Source organism: Styela clava, chromosome 9 (genome assembly GCF_964204865.1).
Source record: "Styela clava chromosome 9, kaStyClav1.hap1.2, whole genome shotgun sequence".
NCBI classification, from domain to species: Eukaryota; Metazoa; Chordata; class Ascidiacea; order Stolidobranchia; family Styelidae; genus Styela; species Styela clava.
The window spans coordinates 972296-993320 of NC_135258.1; the positions used below are offsets into that span (position 1 = coordinate 972296).

The window sequence follows — 21025 nt, forward strand, 5'->3', positions numbered from 1 at the left end:
TGGGAGGACGGCGGTCGGAGGAAGCAAGAGCAGGCGGCAGAACGTAATGTACGGAAAAGAGCAAACACACATGAAATTAAAAAACACTTTTTTCATTGTATCATCGTCTATTCACTGAATTTAGCTAGGGTTACCATATTTTTGTGACTTCAAAGCGGAACGCCTCCGAAGACAACGACCCCTTAGCTGTGATTTTGTGACTTTACATTTTCCGATTTTACTACATAGGCGTACATTTGACGCGGATGTACTGAACAGTACCGGTATCCAAAGTCGCACAAACACTCTCAAAATTAGCGACAAACTGTAGAAATAATGTTTGGGGTCAAAGGTCAAACGTCCATTTTTTCTCTGATTCAACGTATTTTTTATCCGATACCGGTAATTTTACGCGGATGTATTGAGAGGTATCTGATGTCAAAGTCAGTTGCACGCGAGTGCAGTTGTTTTGCACGTCGTGAGCTATAATTGCACGCCAGGAATTCTTATTTGCACGCGGGAATTTCTGATTGCACGCCCGATTTCTCGTTCAAAAAGGCCATGAAATCCAGACTGGCTTATTGGGTTTCTTTTGCTGACTTGAACTTCTCCAAGATTTGCATCAGCCAATTTTCTACAATATTTCATTCCCTTGGATATTGCTTGGACCCCATCATACTTGCGTTCGAATGAATTCTCTCTTTATTTAAAAATGGCGACAATTTTTTACGAATGCATGAGTAGAATATTCAGTTCCTCATGTTATTTTGTGATCTATGGATTCTTGGTTTACGTCACAATTCCGCTGATTTTCAAGATATATCCAAAAATTGTCTTTGAAGGATTATTTCTCAACACAGTCTGCCCACCTGTATGGTTACTGAAGCTGAACAAACCAGACAAAGTAAGACTTTCTACAAGACGTTTGTATGAGTGAGTGCTTCTGAATGAGTGCCCATAACTTTGCTCAGAGATGAGTCTCCTTATCTGGGTGTGTGCGAGTAACTCTGCTCAGAGAAGCGTCTCCTTTACTTTTGAGTGAGTACCCGTAACTTTGCTCAGAGATGAGTCTCTTTCACTGTAACAATGCTCAGAGATGAGTCTCCTTTGCTTCTGAGTGAGTACGTGTAACATTGTCAGAGATTAGTCTTTTTTACTTCTGAGTAAGTGCACTTAATAACTTCGATCAGTAATATGTCCCTTCACTTATGAGTAATTGCACTAAACCTTGCTTCAACCAGATACCCTTATTATAGTGATCAATTCCTAACTCTAAATTCTCTTCTTTTACTTCAGGCCTACAATCTTAAAGAGAGCAAGAACTGCTATGTGAAGTCTTCGAGTGGAAGTACTTTAGGCGTTTGGCATATTCCGCCAGTCACTCAGTACGATACTCCAGAGGTCAAATCAGGGTCATTACAAGACGCTAAGAAAGTCATCATTTATTGCCATGGCAACTCGTTTCATCGTGGTTTCAAGCATTGAGGAGATTTATATTCAGAGCTGCAGAAATCAGGTATGAATAATATGGTCGATTTCATTTTGTCAAACTCAAATGTACTCGGAGCCGCAACATTTACTCTAATGTCAGTGGCTATTTAAAACTACCGGAAAACCACTTATGATGCAATAATTCAGTTTACGACAAATTAAAAATAACTTGAAATTAAAAAGAAAAAGTTTGTTTTGACAGATTTGAATCGCCTTAATGCAACATATTTTACCGCTCTCGACTTATACCTGTTGTCATGTGTAATTAGTGAGTAGTAATAGACTTTATGTCTCCGACTTTCATTGAATCCCCACTGCTTCTAACAAAAACGGCTGTTGCCACTTTGATTCACGGGAGCCAGAGCTCCGAAAACAAAGAGTCGTATGCTGCTGATCGCTGGTCTACCCTAACTAATTGTAAGACAGCGTTGGTGAATTAGTTAGAACTAGAATATGACATCATAAGTGGTTTTTCGATAGTTCTAATAGTATCTGACATTAGAGTACATGTTGCGGCTCGAGTAGGTTTGAGTTTGGTATAGACCAGGGGTGGGCAAGTTTTTTGGACCTGGGGCCCAAATTTTGCCCATCCACACTGACGGGCCATGTAAGTGTGACGTAAATGTTACATTTTATGAACAATATATACAGTGTTACAAAAGTGAAAAACAATAAGCCTCTTGCGAAAACTACATTTAATCTCAATCTCAACAAATTCCTTGAGCTATTTTTCGCTAGAACATCAAAATTTGGTTTTATTTCAGTTGTGGCAGCATCAGGCGGGCCAGATTGAATAACCCAACGGGCCAGATTTGGCTTGCGTAGTTTGCCCATGTCAGGTGTAGACGATGCCATATGGCTCTTTTGATGCCAAAGGTTGCCGAATCGTGGCCTAGGCCAGGGCTACTCAACTATTTTTTTCAAAATTATTTGGGTCTGGTCTTTACAGAAATTTTATTTCGGCATCCTTAAACGTGCACTTCCTCGGCCGGCTAATGATTATTAGCAAATCAAGATTGTCTATTATGATGTTATAGGTATTTTCATATATATTCAAAACTATAAAAGTCATTTTATAAAAGAAAACTTCAAAAGTGGGGCTAATGATCCAAAATAAAGAATTAGGTGCGGTCCGAATCAAATACTCGAAAAGTCCGGATTCGGACCGCGGTCCGCCAGTTGAGTAGCCCTGGCCTAGACATGTCAGTGGACATAACGATCGCTTCAATATTATGTTGTTGTTTTTCGTCATCATTATCATTAGAAAATCGCTTTTCTCTTCGAATACTGGACCAGTTGCTTTGAAATTTTCAGTGGTTAAAGATTCGTTTTTTTGCCAGAAGGCTATTACTTTTATTTATTCCTAAATTTTCTATGAATCTGATGAGATCTAATATTTCATCCGAAATTGCGCTGTATTACTTTTTAATTATGGGAACACGTTTTTTAATCCGCCAAGCGTGACGGCTGACTGAAAATTCTAATGTCAAAGGTAAGGACTGCTTCGCTCTGGTCCACGTGTCCATATATTTGAGCGTTGCTCTCTTGTTGTATCAATCTGCTCATTCACACAAATAAATTCTCTTCCATTTTCACCAAGGATTCCACATCATAGCTTTTGACTACAGTGGGTTTGCGGACTCTACCGGTCAGCCGAGCCCAACAAGAGTCGTGGAGGATGCAATTAGTGTGTATAAGTGGACGGTCAAGCAGGTAGGATTATGTTTTATCATATTTGTCTCAGGGGCGAGAAAAGCCAATAAGACTGCTTAATCATATGGCTAATATCAGCAAAGCAGAGGTATACCATATATAAATTGTATATAAGCACAGTTTAAACTCAAAAAAAAAGTTTCCAAACTGAAGGGTCAGCTTATATGCGCCTCACTCTAATCACACTAAATTTCGGCTTTATAAGCGCATAACCCTGATCGTGCGGGGGTCAACTTATACATGCATAACACAGTTGGCTGTCAATAGGGAATTCCCCTTTATGTTATTCCCCTGATTACCAAGTTAAAAAAATCGAATCAGTAATTGTCAAATTTCTGACACTTAATGTATTTAATCACTCAGCTCCAGAAAAAAGATGTGACAATCGTGCTTTGGTCATTCACTCGGCACTTACATCAGCACGAGGGCGCTATCGCTCATGTACGACCAGAAAGACGGCACTCGACTCCCTGACTGTCTGATACTTGAAGCTCCGTTCACGTATACATACGATGCCGCGGACTGCTTTCCACTATCTAAGGTGAAATTTATATTTTTGTTTCATTTCGGTACTCCCGTAGTATGTGAACCAAGATGGCGGACATCTGAACGATTTCAGGTACAAATACTACGAAGTCACTTGGCTAGTCCCTGAACTCGTAATAGAACTAAAATAAGGTGCCAGTTGGTGTATCGTCCTAACCGAATTAACACGCTTACGTGGCGCTCCTCAAGAGTTCACAGGTTCAAAACATGTTATTTATGAGAATATGGCTTGCAGAACAGTTTACTGTCGTAAGATGGTTCATGTAACCTCCATCATCAAGTTATGTCTTGTAAATTCATCATCTAACATTTACAATATTTACCGGTACGGTCTTACATTATGGTATTTATTATAAGTTTATTTCGACTCCTCAGCATAACAAGCGCTATAACACCCTAATTGTCAGATTGATTTAAACAAAATAAATAACCGATTAGCTCCTTTTTCGTCTTTTATGACATCATAAGTAAACTGCGTATTTGACCCATGCGAGGTGCAGTCTGCCCAATTATGAAGTATGTAGGACTACTTGTAAGTATAATATTCGCATTTTAAGCGGATTTTTCTTTTCTGTCAACCTATTCTTGAGCAGATATATTGCAGCAAGTTGCATAATGATTGCACAACTTTAAAAAAAATCGAAAGTCGGGAAGGGGGAGGGGCGGCCGCCCCAATTTTCTTGTCCCCAAAAGTATAATAAAATGTCAGTCCATGCATTGGAAAACAAATAACTGGCTAAACAATCCCATAACCGACAAGGACTGGTGATCGGACGAGAGGCCACGGTTCGCTATACGATTAATCTGTCCTAGCGGCTTTTCTCTCCCCCGGGATAAATATGTAAATCCTACTCTTTACTCTCTATTGATATCTCTTCAGAATTTTCCATGCCCAAAGCAAGCCAGGGTCTGTAAAAGGGTAATCCCGTAGTATGTGTACCAAGTTAGGGCACAACTTCATTCTGATTTTCTTACTTTAGTTCTATTACGTGTTCTGAGACTGTTTGTGTCAGCCAAGTAAATATATCCCCTGCCCATAGGTTTCAGTCCCTTTACACAACTTGATGTCAAGTAGATGAACAAAATTAGTTACCTCCATTTTGGTACACATACTTCTGGAGCGCTTCCCAAAGACACACTTATTCATGTCTTAACTAGCATGGTCAACTTCGTTACACGTCTCTCAAATCAAGTCAAACGATTTCCAATGACTCTGGCTTTGATTACAAGAAAACTGGTTGCCCTTTGACACATTTCTGGAGCGCCCTGTAAAAGCAATACTTGCATGGTGTTGATGCAACATTAATGCAAAGTTTAGTTGGTAGGCCCTATTAGCTTCGCTTCCTAATCGATTCGGATTCGCTTTCTTTTGAAATAGAAAAATCTAATTCTCAAACCAAAGTATTCCATTCCTTACAGAACCGACATTCGGTAAGACTCTGTACGAAAAGACGACATCTGACCCCAAGACAAAATCTCCTCACATTCGTTTCATTTGAATGCACGAGGATTACGGAGTAAAACACTACACTGCTAAGCACCCGGAGATAAGGTAGTTAGTGCATGATTTCATGGTTGAAGTAGCAAAGGTCAAAGGTGATCAGGAACAAGGAAGTAAAAATAGATTTGAATTGATCGATATTTAATTTTACTTTTTTTGCTGTTTAATTAAGCAATGAATATAATTGCTTTGGTCGAGTAGCAAAGATCAAAGGTTATCAGGAACAAAACTGTTTAATAATTTAATTTTTTTATTATTAACCTTTATTATGTTAACCTAATCCTCCCGGTTTGACGCATGCGCGACGTTTCAGACGTTTTGCAATGCTGTGTGTATACCATGAGGTCTGGAATGTTTGTTATGGTCTTGCTTGAAAGGAAATCTTATTCCCCACACAACGATATGAGAATGAACCTTATATGACATTTAGAAGTGATAAAATTTCGCTTACATATCACGCGTGTACTTCCCGCTGCGATATGAAAACGTCGCACAACAAGAAAATGATTCCATAAACCTTGGCGTTGCGCGCAAACCAATAACAAAAGCTAGTATGATAAGGTCTTATTTTGAAGGTCATTTTATATGCTACATAACATAGGAGAGTGGACATCTCACAACGTCAGGAAGTTATAAAAATATCGAGTCGTTAGATCGCAGCTGCCTCACCAAAAAAAAGTTAGGCGTTTTATCTCGCAAAATCTCCTTGTCTGACGATTATAAGCTTTTATGATTCATAATAAATGTTTTATTATGACTCACAAAAGCTTTCAACGCGATAAAGCACAAACAAACAACCGATCGATCTATCAAGCTTAGCCTGGCCTGATTCGATGTGGTGACTTCTCAAACGGAAAATTTCCAAAACGCTTGAACAACGCGCGCTATGGAAAAGCGTTTAGTATCATATGAAAGAGAAAACCAATGTGCAGTCAACTGTATAGTCACATTTCAGCTTTACAATAGCGATAGACGTCCAACAGCTGATAGAATGAGAGAGTTTAAATATTTTTGTTATTTTTTGACGTTACGAGAGACCTCTTGAAAGAGGTGTTTTAGTTTACGGTCCTCCAGTGACATCTAGCGTATAGTACTCTAAAATACCTCTCCAATGGTATATAATTATTGTATATTGGGTCAATTTTGGGGGTCGTATGACATTAATAAAAATGTATTCAAAATTGGGCTCGATTGAGCGTCTGAAACAGGTTAATGAGACAATTAGTGCTAAATTGAACTTGCATTCCTGGAATTTAGGTGAACTCCCAGCATTGATTTCTTCAGAAGAAATCTAATTATCAAATTTCTGACGCTTTATTTAATTTTCCAGCTCTAGAAATAAGATGTGACAATCGTGCTCTGGGGTCATTCACTCGGCTCGTACATCAGCACGAGGGCGCTATCGCTTATGTACGACCAGAAAGATGGCACTCGACTCCCCGACTGTCTTATACTTGAAGCTCGGTTCACGAATACATATGATGCCTCGGACTGCTTTCCATTGTCTAAGGTGAGATTTTTGCTTCATTTAGGTACTCCCGTAGTATGTGAACCAAGATGGCGGACATCTGATCGTAATATGTGTACCAGGTTAGAATTAGGCAATAAATTCAGATACATATATTACGGGTATCACTTGGCTAGTCCTCGAACTCTGAAACCGAAAGGAAAATTGGAATAAAATTATGGCATAACCGTAACCATGTGTACATACTACGTTCTGGTGTCCACCATCTTGGTTCACATACTTGGGGAGTACCTTAATTTCTATGATGTGATATAGTATTATACGATGCTTATCAACGCTTTTTCTTACTGTACAATGCCCGGCATCAGTATCAGCTGATATCTAACGATATGTAAGGATATACTATATACCGTATTTTCTCGACTATACGTCTATCACGCGGATAAGCCGACTCCCTAATAACTGCTTCGAAATAGTGAATTTATAAAAATTCGCATATAAGCCGTTTCCACAAATCGTAACAGGGCGCACGCATCTATTACAGTCAATGATGTTCAATTCAAATATCGCGATTCGCTACCTTCTTGTATATGGCACACACATTCTAGCGCCGCTGTCCACATTTTGATTAAAACAATTTTCGATTATTATATTTTCTGTTTTATGATAATGGAAGACAGCACTTTGCGGCACAACTAAATTACTGCCAACATGAAAGGAATTGAATCAGCGCCGACCTGAAGTACCAAACGTATAACATGAAGACATTTTTGATTGAAAATATTTTACAATCATTATTTTATATTAAGGTAGTCGAGATATCCTGAGCGGACACGGCAATAAATTTGGTTATTTTTCGTAAGTCTTCTCAAACATGATTTGTGTGAGCTTCATATATGGGCTGATATATTTTATAATGTATGCCAAAGTGTCTGCCGATTAATCAATTGACTTTGTATACCAGCTGTTATTTGTCTTAATCCTAAAAACAAAAACGTGGCCGGTGCAATGAAGCACTCCCTGCCCGATAACGGCACTTCAGAAAGAAAACGGCTACCACGAAATAAAGTCATTGATTTATGACCCTTCCGTTTTGCTGATTCAGGAAAAAACGGAAAACACAGCTGTTGCCTAACCCATGGACGTACAGCACAGTATTTATCACATCATATTCACAGGTTATTTCAACCTTTCAGTTACCGTAAATGGTTGTTCAAAATGATTGAAATTACAGTTTTATTGTTATGAATTAATGCTGTGAGTATTATTCAACCTGAAACTTCTATCTTCTATTCTTACTTGTGCACAAATGATAACGTTTTGACCAGGAGACGGCTGGTAGATCAATGCTGTTGCTCTTATGCAAAAGATACAATTAAATTTAATCAAATACAAGCGGTCACGTTTATGATCAGACAATCACACCTAGACAAGCGATCGCGTGTGTGGTGTGTGCGTGCACGCTCTTTATCGTGAGAATTAAGCATGGTCTGTAGCTGTTGCAATTACCGGCAAGTCAGCATTATATCATTTCGTTGCGTGATCAAAGTCTTGATGCGCGAAGGAGCCGATTTTTTGGTGCTATCTGAGTTATGCGCGCATAAGACGGTCCCTTAGTTGGGCAACTTTTTTTTTGAGTTTTAAACTCGGCGTATTTGCGAATAAATACGGTATTAGAAAGGCTAAAATCTTTCCAGTTTGGCACTTGCTACTCAACAGAATTCTGTTAATTTTTGCTGCACACTTAGCAACTCGTCGCTGATCACTCTTTGGGGACCTCTGTACTATGCCATTGTGGTACGCGCCAAGACTCTGGAATTGAATTACATTTAAAAAATTGTATTTATCACATCTCTCTTTCAGTATTTCTATTTGCTCTATCCCTTCATGAGGTTTCGAGTTCACAAGAATATGACATTGAGCTCAGGACTGAGAAGTATCTGCCGACAATAAAAGCTCCTGTTATGATTTTACATGCTAAAGAGGATCAGAGGTTTGTAGGCAAGAATATTTGAAAATTATGGCTTGTCAGTTGGTGTATCGTTCTAAGCGTAAGTAACACGCTTACGTGGAGCCCTTCAAGAGTTCACAGGTTCAAAACATGTTATTTTTGAGAATATGGCTTGCGGAACTGTTTTCTGTCGTAAGGTGATCCACGTATCTTTCGTCATCAAGTTCATGTCTCTGAAATCCACCATCTAACATTTACAATATTTACCGGTACGGTATTACAGTACGATAATTAATAATAGTTTCAACTCCTCAACATAACAAATACCATATTTGACAGATTGATAAAAAACAAATAAATAACCGATTAGCAGCATGTCTAAGCATCTGGAAACAAATAACTGGCTAACTATACTCATACCCGACATGGACTGGTAATCGTGGTTCATCATATGATTAATAAGCTGTCTTAGCGGCTTTTTTCCCCCGAGATAAATATGTAAATCTTATCCTCCGCTTTCTATTGATATCTCTTCAGAATTTCCCATGCTTAAAGCAAGCCAGGGACTGTAAAATGATACTCTTGTATTGTGTGTTAGGCCATAATTTTATACCAATTTTTCTTATTTTAGTTCTATTACGAGTTCAGGAACTGTTTGTGAATATAACCCCCTGCCCATACGTTTGAGTTCCTTTACACAACTTGATGGCAACAATATGCACAATAATGGTCAGAAAGCTTTGCAAGTAGGGAAAAAATAATGTGACGAAATCTTCTTGGTCAGACTCCATGAAACCCCATTTCCCAGACAACTGGCGGGCCGATCCGGGCGAAACTTGGCATGTAGGTCGGGGACCGTGTCCAGATGACGCAGAACGATCGGGCCAAAGGAAGTGTGCCAAAACGGGGTTTTAGTGGCACATGGAAAGGTTGCATCAAGTCACGCTTTGATTTTGGGGTTTAGAAGCCGTTAAGCTCTGTTTCCGGGGCCGGAAAATGTTATATCGATATTGAGAAACAAATTACATAGGTATGTACGGAAAAATTATTTTAATGCATTTTTCAAGAAAATTTTTTCTTCTACCCCCCAGTCATGGTCTAGTGCAGGGGTCACCAACGCGTTGCCCGCGGGCACCAAGTCGCCCGTGAAAACCATATGAGTCGCCCGCAGGTCTGTTCCAAACTAAGCTTAATAACGGCGCTTATGAGTAAGCTACATCAATTAAACTTTGTCCTGCTATTCTTGTATACATCACACTTATATGGGAATCGGGAATGGCACTATATTAATTATTGTAGCCATCAACCTGATTTTTATTTGACCTCAGTAATGTGATGGGTCAATTAACACTCTTCTAATTATGACATCACACTGATATCATTTAACACGAACCCGCGCTTTTTCTTGTCCGTTGGTTTGTGGAGCAGCAATAATATAATTATTGATTCCAAAGAAAAATGGCAGAAAAACGATCAAACCCCACCATTTTCACGATGAATGGGGGTGGATATATTTTTACCAACATGAAAACAGCCTGCGCGTGTCTCATTTGTGGGGCGATTGTAGCGACGGCAAAGCGAAAATATATTTCACGGCTTCTCACGCAATCTACCGCGCTAACAGAAAAAGCTCGCGATTCAAATCATACAGCAATGCTATTTTACGAGACCATTGTTTCGTTCAACCTATCTTGGTAAATCAACATTTTTGACATAAACTCAGGATAGGATGGGATTTAAATATTTATCCCGGGGGAGAAGATAGCCGATAAGACCGCTTAACCATACGGCGAACCAAGGCCTCTCTTCCAGTTACCATTTCATGTCCGGTATGGGATTAGTTAGTTATTTGTTTTCGTAAGCATGGACTTGATGGCGAAGGAAGCCATCCCAACGGCGGCAATGGGTCCAGCAATCCTCTCGCACATAACTATCGTCGCATGATATTATAACCTGCGAACCTAACGCTTAGCACACTAACGATGGCCACACAGCCGCGACTTTTTAGAAGTGTACATTGAATTGGTAGCCCGCGGCTTAATCTGTACCCAGAAAGTAGCCCTCTGCCTCGAAAAGGTTGGTGACCCCTGGTCTAGTGATTTTGGCCTATTGTGGGCCTCTGAAAGGTCTTATGAAGAATCTAAAGGCATGGGCAAGACTAGAAAAATTATTTTCACCAAACAAATTTTCGTCACGATTGAGTGAACACGGACCCTAAAATTGATAGAAATCAACTTCCATTAAGAGTGATAAGTTTATGACGAGTTATTTAAACTACTTAATCAACTAAAGTGGCCGGGGGCAGCGCGCCGGATGAATTTCCAGCATTCGTCAGGCACAACGACCCTGGTGCATCCATCAAACATCCACTTTTCAGTACTCAAATCCTTTCCTTACATTTCCCCTCGCGGGTAGTGAAGCGACCGTCCCTGGATGTAAATTAGTCTCCTCCGTTTTGGTACACACACTGCAGGAGTGTCCTGTAATAACTATATTTGCATGGTGTTGATGCAACATGAATGCAAAATCTAGTCGGAAGGCTTTATTAGCTTTGTTTTCTGATCGAATTCGATTTCTTTTTGAATATTAAATTCAATTCTCAAACCGAAATACTTTCTTCCTTACAGAATAGACATTCATCTCGGTGAGACTTTGTACAAGAAGACGACCTCTGACCTCACGACAAAATCTCCTTACATTCGCTTCATTCGAACGCACGAAGATTACGGAGTGAGGCACTACACTGCTAAGCATCCTGGGATAAGGCAGTTAGTGCATGATTTCATGGTTGAAGTAGCAAAGGTCAAAAGTGATCAGGAACATCCTGAGATAAGGCCACGGGCCAGTTACGAAGCTAATCGAAGTGTTTCATCCGGCCCACTTGTGCCTATATCAATTATGACTATGGTTTTCATGGCTATAAATTTGCGTTGGGTATTTCGATGAAAATAACGAATCATCGCCTAAAATATAGATCACATATTATTTGCACCTGAATATAATTGTGCCACCTGGTACACTGGCTGTTTGTTGTACATTAGCTGTTATGCTTGTTATTTGCAGATGAACTGAATTCGTAATAGAACTAAAATAAGGAAAATTGGAATAAAATTATGGCCTAACCCTAACCTGGTACACATACTACGATCCGGTGTCTGCCATCTTGGTTCACATTCTTCGGGAGTACCCTATTTTCATGTGAAGTTACAAAGGACAACTACTGTTATTAACGCCCAGCATTATAACCGTTCATGTTCATTCAACTCTTCCCAAACTTCAAGCTGTGTTTTCAGAAATTTTTTAGGCTTTATTTCTATAATTTAAAGTATTTCAACATAACATTATCATTCTTAACTGTGTATTTATTACTCAAGAATGGTGCCAATGGTCAGAATTAACAAGTTACAAATATGCTCGAAATAGAGTCGAATTACTCAACCAAAGTGGAAAGAGTAGTGATAGCAGAGTTGCAAGTTTGCTCAAATCAAAGTCCCAAACTCTCAACTTTAAAGTAGAAAGAGCACTGATAAAAGAGCCCCTAACACAAATATGTAGCGGTTCATGTGTAACTTGAAACAATATATCGCAGTACTGTCAGAAAATAGGTATTGCCATATTTCAATTACTGCCTTGTTGCCACATTTTGATATTCTTTTCTTAATATTGGGTCAAATTTTTTGGGCTTCGTAAATAATATTCCAACTCTTCACCCCATAGCGTCAAAAGTTTTGAGAACCCCTGGTTTAACATATTGCTCTTTGTGCAACAGAGGTCGTTTTTAACTCTTTTATCAGCACCTTGCTTTGAGCACACTTGTATAGAATTACTAAAATCTTCTATTTTCATGGTCAAATATGAAGTATCATTCACAGTTATGCTATACTAAACTTTCCGAAAAAACAATTATTCGCGTCTTAGCGAGCATGGTAAACTTCGTTACACGATTCTCTGGCTTTGATCAAGAGAAACCTCGTTGCCCTCGTTGACTTGGATGCTAAGTGTTATTGAATTTTTTTTACTTTTGAGTGAGTGCCTCACATTTGCTCAGAGATGAGTTTTCTTTTACTAGTGAGTGCCTGTAACTTTGCTCAGAGATAAGTTTCCTTTACTTCTGAATGAGTGCCCTTAACTTTGGTCAGAGATGAGTCTTCATTGTAGTTGACGTATATAACCTTCCTTGGAGCAAATTCACCTAAGGATTGATAGGCTATGCTTTCACGTACTATTGAGCAAATTTATTATGACTTTTATCGTAAGATGTATAATCCCCTATGCACTGTATATGTTTAAATATGCAATTGTTTTATCATAATTGTTGATTTTATCTCAATTCTTTTATAACAATTCTACCTCATTTAATCCACTGAGACAAATAAACTTTGCATTACATTGCAGTATTATTTTCCGAGCTACTGATCTTATCCACCAAAAAAAAACTCAAGGGTGTTTTTGAAAGACTAACTTCGGAGCTAGGTTCCAGGGATGCCCAAAATGAAACGAATTCGTTGTATTCGATTTAATAAATTCTTGATTTTAGAAATAATTTAGAATATTTCACTTGTAAATATCTTCTTCAGCATGCATTATTTTATGACGAACATAACTCACAGCAAAAAAATAGTTAACTTCTGAAAGAATATAATGGAGAATACTTATTAAATCAATGTTCATTTCAGTTACTCTGCATAACCAAATTCAAATTATATGAATTAACAATTGCCTCAAAGAATTTGTCCTGTGAAACAGACCTATTTCATTATTGGTGGTAATCGAAGTCAAAGTACTTGTCAACTCAAAAAGTTGACAATTTAAGTAGGGCGTCCTTGTTGAGGGACAAGAACCTTCAATGTATACATTACAAAAACCACAGGTGGATGGACATAAAAATATGCAAAGAAGTTGTTGGCTCAGAAAACTAAAGATGAAATTGAAGCAGGGTTTCTATGCTTATGTGGGGCGAGTAGATGTAACGCTGTAGATATATTGAAGATGAGTATTCTAGGCAAGTGGTCGGCAACCTTTTTTAAGTGACGAACCGGTAAAGCCGGGCAGACCCTCTTTATACAGACGAACTACTGAAACTACTACCGAACTACTGAAAAATCAGAGCAGACCAAATTTAAATATTCAGAATGCAAGAAAAAATATGAGAAATTGATAACTGCTAAGAAACAAAATTATTACAAGTCATTACTAGGTAGACATCGTAATGATCTTAAGAAAACTTGGCGTACTATGAACGATCTGCTTGGGCGTTCTAAACCAAATCTAACAAAAGTATTTTCTATTAACGACCAGGAAACCTCGGATCCTGTCGAAATAGCAGATCATTTTAACTCGCACTTTTCTACAATTGGAAATAAAATGGTCGAACGGTTTACTCATACTAGAAGGGATGACTTTAAGCAATATATGGGGCATCCCAGTAAAACCTCCATGTTTCTTGCCCCGACAACAGCTTTCGAAGTCCAAAATATTCTGAAATCTTTTCGACCCAAAACCAGTTGTGGAATAGATGGAATTCCCTTTAAAGTTATACGAATGATGCCCTGGAATTGTATTTGTGCTCTCGCACATATCTTTAACTGCTCATTACAATCTGGTAAATACATAGACCAGTTCAAATTATCCAAAGTTATGCCATTGTTCAAAAAAGGAAATGCAAAAGATGTAAAAAACTACCGACCGATCAGCTTACTTCCCGCATTTTCAAAAATTCTAGAAAAAATTATGTACAAACGACTCAACCATTTCCTAGACCAAAAAAATTTCTTTTATTCACAACAATTTGGCTTTCGTCAAAATCATTCAACATCTCATGCAACATCCCTGCTTGTCAGTAAAATTCTAGAAGGATTTGATAAGAATGAGTATACTCTCAGTATGTTCTTGGACCTTTCCAAGGCATTTGATAGTATTGACCATGACATATTACTAGCCAAATTGCACCATATTGGCGTTAGAGGTCAGAGTTATAATTGGTTTAAAAGCTACTTATCAGGAAGGAAACAAGTAGTTATATACAATGATGTAGCATCTAGCACATACTGTAATTTGACTGTAGGTACTTTACAAGGTTCTATTTTGGCTCCATTATGTTTTTCAATCATTATTAACGACTTTCCGAATTCTCTTCTTCACTCTGATATCATACTTTTTGCTGATGACTCAACGCCATATCTTCGAGGCAAAAACTTGCCTGAACTTTTGACCAAGGCAAATACCGACTTAGAAAATATTCAAGCTTGGTTGTCTGCGAACAAACTCACTATTAGATAGATAGATAGATAGATAGTTTATTTCGAAAACTCCATAACAAACCTAAATTTAAAATGGAGAATTCTGGAGGGCAAGCAAAACCTACAAAAAAGTTTAAAACATGAAGTACCGGTATCTCATGTGCCTGCCCACCAGCACGCACACAAAAACACAAGCCCAATTAAATGAGGCTTGGGCTAAACTTAAAAAACAAAATACACGATAGTAATAAACTTTCGGGCTGTTGTACTCTCTTTCAACAATTACGTTGATAATGACCAATACCTACAACCTCATGCAAAGATAATGTGGGGAGTGGAATGTAATAAATTTGCGACGATAGTCATACTCATGAAGCCATGAAAGCTTTAAGAAAAACCAAGCCATGAAAAACTACACTGATTGCTAGAATGGGCATTGCGGAAAAGGTGATAAGTGGTTTAATATACAAACAAACGCAAAACCATGGCGGCAAATTCTGTGTGCGGACACTCATAAAAGCACACGTGAGCAGGTCTGTAGCCTAATTGATACATTGACGTGGCCAACATTGTTAAAACAGTACCGGTATACACACAGAGAGAAACAAATCAAAAATATGCCACTAAATGAATGTTCCAAAAAATGTTACACTGTGAGTTACACTGCAAACTATTTACACATATATAGTTGAATACTCAGTATTCAAGCGGAATTTCTAGAAATAGCAGTATATCATACTCTTTGTCACAAAATAAAATATCTGAATCAATCCCTGTTGTATTCATCTTTCGATTCTGTTATGATGTCCGTATGTTGCCTTTATGCTGCCATGTAATTTCATATTTCGGCCTTTACTTGTTGATATTCCTTAAGTGCTGGTTCATTGTTGTCAATCTAATCTTTCTGCGCGTTCAAAAATGCGACCGCACCCGACGACTGCCAAACACAAACTTTAAATCCAATCTTTTATCCATAAACTTCTTTAATTCCGGTGGATGGGCCTTGATCATGTTGATATCACGAGATACAAATCTAATAGTAAATACCGAAACACACAGCGCGTAGCATTCTCAGTCCAACAGCATTGATTGATCTTTCATCTAACAGAGCAACAAAAACACGTCCGACCCAGACGGCAGTCTGGCAGAAATGGATGTCGATAAAACTAAATATATGATATTTAGCACGCCGAAGCAAAAGTGTCCAACTCTGCAACAAAATTTGGAATTAAATGGAATAAATATAGAAAGAGTTCATCAGACTCGCTTTCTGAGTGTAATGATCAATGATAAATTGTCTTGGAAACAACACACCAATATGGTTCTATCGAAAACAAGGTCGTCTCTTAGTGCCATTACGAAAATAGCCAACTACTTAAATACATCTTGTTTAATATCTCTATACCACTCTCTGATAGAAAGCCATATTCGTTATTGTGCCTCAGCTTATGTTCATCGCCAATCGTCCATTCTCAAAAAAATTCAAAGTGTTTGCAATCGCTTTATTAGAAGAGTTTTTCATAGAGGTAATCGCGAAAAAATTGATGACTTATTTAAAGAGCATAGGCTACTACGAGTTGTGGATTTAGCTAAATTCGAACTATGTAATATGATGTTCTCTTGTCACATTGGAGAGCTTCCGTCCAGCCTGAACAGCCTGTTCCAAGCAAACCCAAATTCAAACAGCAGAAATAAAGATAATTTTTTTATTCCATTTGTCAGTAAAAGTATTTCACAAGAATCAATTGCAGTATGTGGACCAAAAGCTTGGAATTCCCTACCCGATGACATCAAAAATTCAAAATCGAACTCAGAATTTCGTTCCAAACTTAAACAATATATATTATCATCATATTAGCAATTTTCTCTGCTTTGAACATGTTACTGTTTGGAGATTATTTTTTTAAGGTCAGTTCAACACTGAAAGGGAGAGCTGTTGATTATTTGGATTGAATGAACTATCAGAAAACTGTCCTCCTCTTCAGTCACCATAGACCAGCTGACAATTTCAATAACTCCACAGGATACTTCACCCGGATTCAAAATAGAACAATGGACTGAATTAATAACTAGCACACCATTCTAATTTCATTATCATGCGTAATTAGACAACAACAAAAGCACAGCAATTTAGGTTATAGATAGAATGCTCAAATAGTAGGGAGTAGGGACAATGGTTTTTGTTTGAGTAGCATGCTGTTCAATTTATTTCCATTGTTGCTACCTATCACCGAATCACACTTTTTCTTCTGCTCATCCCAGGATACCATATAATTTTATTATTTTAATTTACATTGGAAAATCCATGACATGGTAAAATGGCTTCTCTTTATAACTTATCATTCCCTATCCCACTGTACCTTTATACCTTTCTAATCTTCTGGCTGAAATGCAACCATAATAGGTTTTGTGGAAATGCTTTTTATTAATTTTTTTTTTTTTTTTTTTGAAACTTCATTGTTTTTGGCTGAATCCAGAATTTCAAAAAAAACCTTATAATAGTGAGTCATTTGATACATACCTTTTTTATCATATTTCGCCAAAACCTGTAGGGTCACATTTTGGCCAGAACAGCCATAGACCACTTATAACACTGTCGCCCTTGATTGGTGCATACCCTGTAATGTACACACACACCCTTTAAACTTGACCATTCCCGCGTTTTATAGTATGTGGTATCATCACTCAATGGTATTGTACATTCATCCAAATTCTTAATTTTTTTTTTTTTTTTTTAAATTTTTTTATTAATATATTCATATGCATTGTGTTTCATGTTGTGTTGTGTCTCTATTTATAGATGTTGTTTTGTCTAACAAACTCCTTTGTACAAACAGTTTTGTACACTCCACCCATATCCCTGTTACCGCATCCACCCACCCTCCTCGCACAACTGCCTGTATAAAGGACCATATTGTACATATTTGATTTACCCTATTATAATTTATATAAATCAAAGGGGTGTATGCCGCACATCTGTGTTTTAGGCCAATATGGTCTTGTGCATCCCGTCTTCAGTATTTATAAGTACTTACTCTTTTATATTGCTTTTACGAGACGAATAAACATACATACATACATACAACTAAGCTCATGTAATAAATTACATGAGTAGAAATTTTCTAAAACATAGGTGATGATATTCAATGCGAGATTTGCGTTTGTTTGCTGGTCATTCATTAACTGTTCCGAATTCGGAGACATGGTGGACAGTGATACACGTACCGGTTTCTTACGTTCAGCCTACTTTAGTTGTCAATATTGAAAAACCGACCGCACATTGGGAAAAAGAGTATCGCAAGGATACTTTTCAACTCGTTATCATTTGAAATTTCAATCAAGTGCTCTATATAAGACAATCTCATAGTTCGAAGAAGTTTCGAAGGCTTCCTTTAAGAGCTCAGTATGGCAAACTGGACAAATTTCATTGCTGTGACTTATGGCTATAAATCCATGTTTAAAATACGGATTCTTCGCGGTATATGACCCGCTATATCTACACTCCCAGTTCCGTTAGATATTGGGACGAAGTCATTCAAAAATTGCATTATTGATGTTTGGTAAGCCATACCTGATTTTATTACGAGATGTGCTAACTTTATCATCATAAAGTATAGATTTAGCAAGGTCTAAATAGAGAGTTGGGTGCTGTTTTTCCTATAACACAAGTGGGGATGGCTATACTAAATTATTCATCTATTTCATTGCTAGCATGATTATCCCGTGCTCTTGTCACATATATTTAGGCTACTAATTACCCATTAACAAAAGGATGAGATGTTCACACTTGTCGCAAGGGAGAAAAGCCAACAAGGCGGCTTAATCATGTAGCGTACCACAGCTTCTCGTCTGGATGCATGTCCACTGTGTGCACATTGGTATGTCGGAAAAAAAGTCCTGGTTCTTATTAAAAAAATGCCGCATTGTCAAATGTCGCCGACACCTCGCAGGATCCCTTATCATTGCCCCGGCAGTAGGAATCTTTCTGCTCTTCTCCTAGGTATGCCAAAGAGTAATTTCATTCAATATTGCTAACTGAATACCATTGTAATTTTGTTCAATATGACAAAATCTACTCTAGATTTACGGTAACCCCCACAGGAAAGCAAACTAGTCATAGAGTATAATAACATTGAACAATCAGGGGAGACTTCAAGTATATTATACTTGGGTGTGGAATTTAACCAATCTTTGTCAACCATAGTTTACAAAAATAAAAAATGAATGTGAAATAATGTGTCGCTCGGCCAGAAGAGCCGCAGCTAACTTGTTCCATAAATGAAGTCGACTTGTAACCGAACGAGAGGCCGTGGTTCGTTATATGATTCAGGGATAAATATATAAAACCATGAACTCCAGGGTAATCAAACTTCTGTGAAAGTGAACAACAAAAATTTGGGCATATGCAGCCCAATGCAGGCATTCTTCAATGGTCATGGCTTTTTAGGTTTCAGTTGGAAATCTTGACTTCGATCACCGCCATTAGGTGCATAAAACTCCAATAATTCAAGACTTCTACTTTAGTTGGACTACAGTACGTGGAATTTAAAACTGCGACTTCAGCTTCCAATCCAATATCAATAAAAAACCAAACTTCCGAAAACACACCAGCTTACTTTTGACATTTAATACGATTTTGAATACTCAATTCCTTCCAATAACCCTCACCCACAACACAAAAAAATAATTGAACACACTAAAATCAACTTCCAAGATGTGCGATACATAAATATATAGTGCAATTTAAAGTGGACAGGGAAATTTCAAAATGGCTGGAATATATGGTAGAGCACCATAATGAATTTGGGTTCGCAATATATCTGAAAATTTACAGAGTTTTAAACCAATCACATCATAAACAAGTGATTCGAAAATGCACTGACAACAACTTCCAAATATATCACAAGACAAGAGTATGTTTTTTCGTCAGTGTGAATCTTATATGCTTTTTCATTAATATTTCCACATATGGCAGCTAAAACTGAAGAAAATCCATAATCTTGTTAACCATGTGGCAAATATTTTGTGCGATTTAGTAATTAAGATTGAAATATACGATATATGTAAAGAATCATAAATTCCTGTGAAATATGTGGGATTGACCTTGTAAATGCGAGTGGTTTGGAAACATAGTTTCGCCTTACTATTTGTTATAGTTATGTTGAGGTGGGGCGCGGATCAACCACTGATAGAGTCTCGTTTGAATGCTTGAGTAATTACCTAAACTTATAATCGCATACAATTTCTCAAATCCATCTTATTCCACGAGAATGTGGTTTGTCGCCAGTGTGGACTCCCATATGCTTTCTCAAATTCCTTAATCTTGCAAAACTCGTTCTACATATTCCACAATAGTATGGTTTTTCGCAAGTGTGAATTCACATATAATTTTAAAGTACTTGGTGTTGCAAAACTATTTCCACATATAAAAGAGTTGTATATTTCTTCAATCATAACACACGATTCTACGAAATTATTACGAGAGTATTGTTTATCCTTGTGTGTTTTTTGTCAATGTGGATTCTCCTATGCTGCTTCCAACTACTAGATGTTGCAGAACTATTTTTCACATGATTCACAAGAACCATGTCTAATGGTGCTAAAAGTATGTTATCGCTCCATGAAAGGAAATCATTATTTAGATGCCAATTTACTATTACAGAATACTGGAATCAAATCCAAACTAACGAATATTATTCCATTTTCAATCGCGGGGATCTAGTAAATGTTGCTGGACATTTTTATGAGAACCAATCAGATGCTTTTACAATATATGACCTCACGACGAAGAAGAGCCATACTCTATAACAGCATGTGTCAAATATTTTCTATGTTTCAGTAATTTGAATGAACCTACACAAAAATGAAAAAATGTTTCACAGCTGCGGGAAGTTTGTGGCAAACGTTATATGCAATATTCACCAAAATTTAAACTATAAAAACTCACTGCACAAAAGAATCAATGTGGCAAATGTTTCGCTTGTTTCAATAATTTGTACTGGCGTATGCGAAGACATTGATATTGTGATAATTAATATGTTTTATGTTCTTTGGAAGAGTTTTTAATTCTTTATTACAGAACATTTGTATCAAATCCGAAATATGTTTTTTTTTATTTACAGTGATTATTTATAAAT

At 37.5% G+C, this 21025-nt stretch overlaps 3 protein-coding genes and 1 pseudogene across 5 annotated transcripts in view; 3 read left to right on the top strand and 1 right to left on the bottom strand.

The window, feature by feature from the left end:
* The window catches only part of LOC120331502 (protein ABHD12B-like), a 117973-nt gene extending 104901 nt beyond the window's left edge, over positions 1-13072 (top strand). The window contains exon 5 of the transcript XR_013477832.1: positions 11277-13072. The gene's annotated coding sequence lies outside the window, so the exon portion shown is untranslated. The remainder of the gene's footprint in view (positions 1-11276) is intronic.
* Positions 1-21025, top strand: part of LOC120331108 (uncharacterized) — a 447434-nt gene that overhangs the window by 246360 nt on the left and 180049 nt on the right. The gene's annotated exons all lie outside the window — the stretch shown is intronic.
* Positions 1-21025, bottom strand: part of LOC120336002 (general transcription factor II-I repeat domain-containing protein 2-like) — a 305240-nt gene that overhangs the window by 94932 nt on the left and 189283 nt on the right. The window lies entirely within an intron of this gene.
* LOC120338716 (lysophosphatidylserine lipase ABHD12-like) lies at positions 391-12223 on the top strand (annotated as a pseudogene). Its single transcript, XR_013477818.1, has 8 exons — positions 391-883; positions 1276-1495; positions 3071-3183; positions 3547-3655; positions 6574-6740; positions 8591-8691; positions 11277-11458; positions 12024-12223. The product of XR_013477818.1 is annotated as a lysophosphatidylserine lipase ABHD12-like (transcript).